The sequence below is a fragment of the Mustelus asterias genome, unplaced genomic scaffold, assembly GCF_964213995.1.
Source record: "Mustelus asterias unplaced genomic scaffold, sMusAst1.hap1.1 HAP1_SCAFFOLD_218, whole genome shotgun sequence".
Taxonomy (NCBI): domain Eukaryota; kingdom Metazoa; phylum Chordata; class Chondrichthyes; order Carcharhiniformes; family Triakidae; genus Mustelus; species Mustelus asterias.
The window spans coordinates 160,144-163,893 of record NW_027590203.1 but is presented as its reverse complement, the minus strand read 5'-3'; the positions used below and the strand labels follow the sequence as shown (position 1 = coordinate 163,893).

The following is a 3,750-nucleotide window of genomic DNA, read 5'->3' as shown; positions in this document are numbered from 1 at the left end:
AGTGTTTAGACCCCTGGCCGATGTAAAAGGGCAGGTGAATAAGACTATCTAGAAATTCCATGCACTGGGTAAATTGCCTAAGATTTCAAGAAGGTTTACCTTTAAAAGATAGCCATGTTGGAAATACAGCTACCTGTATGTATTATCAAACTGAGCTCCAGTGTTACAGGCATACTCTTCACAATACACAGTAAAAGTTTTCCTATATAGCTTACTGTAATAATATAATCATTAATAGCTCCCGTGAAAAAGTTTGCTTGAGTCAGACCGGGAATAATACCCTTTCTATGAGCAGGTGAAACCTACCTTAAATTGGGAAAATCAGTGTGGGACCTTCTTTGAATCATTAAAATAAAGGAAATGTCCCTAATTCTCCTGTAGCCATCAAAGTGTGCTCGTCATGAGGCATGCCAATACTTAACAATTGTATTTGCAAGTGAAATTTCATTTTGAAAAACACCAGTGCCATCTTTCTGCTTTTAAGTATTATGTTAATGACAATGGAGTTGGACAGGAAAGTGGTAACTGATGCAGAGCCCCCTGTTTGACCAGGAGGCTCTTTTATAATCCACCTACTTCATTGTTTGTTGATGACAGGTTTCACCAATAAGAACCTTCCCCCACCACTTAATTGCATGTGTTTTCCTATATGTACTGTATATGTGCATATATGCTCTACATGTGCCGCTGGCACTTAGAATTGTAAGTGTAATCACGTGGAAAACAAAGTAAATGACACACAGTTCTGGTTAAGATGTCAGGGACAGCATGCTGTTGTCTCAAAGCCTGGCTTATATTTCAAGGGCTATTGTACTGGTAAAAGTTTCTTAGGTAACTATAAGGTTCAAATGAGCAGTAGATATGCAGCCCAGATTTCTCAATTATGGTGCATCACCTTCAAGCTCCTCTCTCTGGCGTCAGAAGTGTAATAAACTTTTTGATTTTATTATGACAGATACATGAATGAGTAAGACAATCGCTACATTACTTTCTTTATGCCATCAATCATAGCATTGAATTAAGCATGCAGATATTATGGGCTGAACTTTTATCTACACCAAATGGGCGATAATGTAACAGCAGAGCCACGTGCTCTTTATCGACTCTGCCCAGTTTTTACGTACCTTTTTCAAATTTGATTGCTTTATTAATATGGAATTAACTACAGAAGACTGTACCATGAGGTAGGTTTTCACCTGCATTACTTGGGCAGTAACCTGCAGAGCAGATTGCCTGCCCTTTATCCACTCAGGCTGATTTTCATCGCTTCTCGGCCTTTTGGCTAAGATCAAGTGTAGTATGGATAGGATTTTTTTTTTTTATATATACTTTTCCAATTCAATCAAATCAAATCCAATTCAGAGTCTCAACAAGTTGAGACATTTCAGATCCAGGCTGACAAGACAGGGCGAGCGACCAAACCACCCTGTCCTGGGCCTGATCTACATGAGCCAAGCTGATTGGAGAAGGGGGAGGTTCCTCCTCCAAGACTTGAGCTCATTTGCATCTTAGCCAAAAGGCCGAGATGCCGCTTTTAAAAATTGCTTCATATGAAACATGTGAAGCTTCAATGTAACCTAATGACCTCAACCAAGTGCGGCCGACCATGGGCTGCCGACCATACTACACTTGATCTTAGCCAAAAGGCCGAGAAGCAGTATGGATAGGATGCTGCACTTGATTGAGGTCATAAGGTTACACTGAAGCTTCATATGTTTCATATGAAGCAATTTTTAAAAGCGGCATCTCGGCCTTTTGGCTAAGATGCAAATGAGCTCAAGTCTTGGAGGAGGTGTTGCTTTGCTCCTCCAATCAGCTTGGCTCATGTAGATCAGGCCCAGGACAGGGTGATTTGGTCGCTCGCCCTGTCTTGTCAGCCTGGATCTGAAATGTCTCAACTTGTTGAGACTCTGAATTGGATTTGATTTGATTGAATTGGAAAAGTATAAAAAAAACATTGTAATCAATGGAATAAAACTTGGGCAAGTTCAACAATTGGTGAATGGTTCCGCTCTGCCACATTACTATTCAGCTGTTGAAAATCTACCTCCACATTCTTACTTTTCTGAAATGTCTTGGGAAGTACTAAAATTGCACAAAGCCCCAAGCATGCATAGGCATTCACAATTTAGATGTAGCTCCACCTTTTGGTGAATATCAGTATTTCCAAGAATCTTAAGTAATTGGAACAAAATTGCAGGTTTCACTTGCAAGGTGTACCTGCTCTCGGGGTGCGTAGCAATGATGGGAAGTGTTTAATAATGGACCCAAGTTATGTTTCTGAGCAATTTGTTTTTTTTAACGGGTCTATTTTGTGCTCCTGTGTCTTATTTCTTTTCACCAGGCAGATTGTGGATCAGGTGTGTGAAATAGTGAAAGGTACATTTTTACCTCTTCCCCCTTCTCTCTTTTGTTCCCATTTATTTTAATTGGAGTAGTTTCTCAACTTTCCACCGGGCATAACATCAGATTAATCCATCAAAATCCATCTGATCTCCCTTTCAATTGATTTTTATTCTCGCCAAGGGGCTGGACATGATTTGATCTGATCGATTTACCTGCATCAATGTAAAGTTTGCTTGAAAATCTCCACAGAGAATTACTGTGACTACATGCTTAATACTGCAGAGCAAAAGCCTTTGATCCAACGCTGTGTGGTGCTATACATATGGGTGCATGCTTTTCCAATTAGTGTCAATTAAATTTATATTTCTTGAAGCCTTCATTCAACTTCTGTTATGTTTTAGATATATGAGCATAAGGATCTCAGTGATATCAATGTTGGGAAGCAGAGGCAGTCCAATCTTTTCTGGTCTGTGTCATCTCTTATTACTCCTGTTTCATTGACTGACTGATGAAATAAATGATAGGGCTCCATGAAAGAATCCTGCCGTAAAGCTGTACATTTGTTATACGTCTGGAGTTGAAATTCCTTTACTCCTACTCATAGCCTGATTTTATGTTTAATGTTACTTCCATATTTCTTTCTAACAGAAACACTATGAAAAGACTCCCAGTGTTACAGCTATGGAGGTATTCTTTTCCATACTCAGTGTTCAGTACAGTGTCTTGCCCAACACAGCCAACCTGTTTTCAATTAAGCTAGGTAAGAATCTTTCAGTTCTGTCTTCCTTTGCCCTTTAAGAATCTGTGCCATTGGTTAGCTATACTTTCAGCATCATATTTTTGGTATCCTTTAAAATGAATTGACGTGAATATACAACACCCATTCCCCATGTTTAATGTGCAGCTTTACAGAAAAACAGCCACTCTCTAAACTACTGCGTTATCTGCCTACAGCTTCCTCATCATTTATAAGGTTTACAGTGGAATTGAAGGCCAAATTCTGTTCAGGAGGCAGGTAATACAATCTTTTCTTCAAGCTGTTAGTGCTGAATTTAATTGCCATGTATCTACTAAAGTTGATTACTTGGTCTGCCACTGTTCAAGTTTATTTATAAGTGTCACAAGTAGGCTTACATTAAAACTGCAATGAAGTGACTGAAAATCCACTGTTCTTTATGCCTGGTGAGAATTTTAAAATGGAAGACATAATTTTTTCGATTTCTGTTTCATTAGAAACCCAGAATTGAATCAGGTCTGCTCAGGCTTCCTTTGTCGTATGTGTCGACTCCTCTTTTCATCGACTGAGAATGTACTGAATTATCAACATGGTGGGTTTCTTTTTCATTATCCTTTTTTAAAATTTCCTTCTCCTGCCTCACAGATACTCCCATTAAGCTACATAGA

The 3,750-nt window shown here is 39.0% G+C and overlaps 1 pseudogene; it reads left to right on the top strand.

Moving 5' to 3' along the window:
* The first annotated feature begins 1,262 nt into the window (after positions 1–1,262).
* LOC144485770 (U2 spliceosomal RNA) lies at positions 1,263–1,347 on the top strand (annotated as a pseudogene).
* The last annotated feature ends 2,403 nt before the right edge of the window (positions 1,348–3,750 follow it).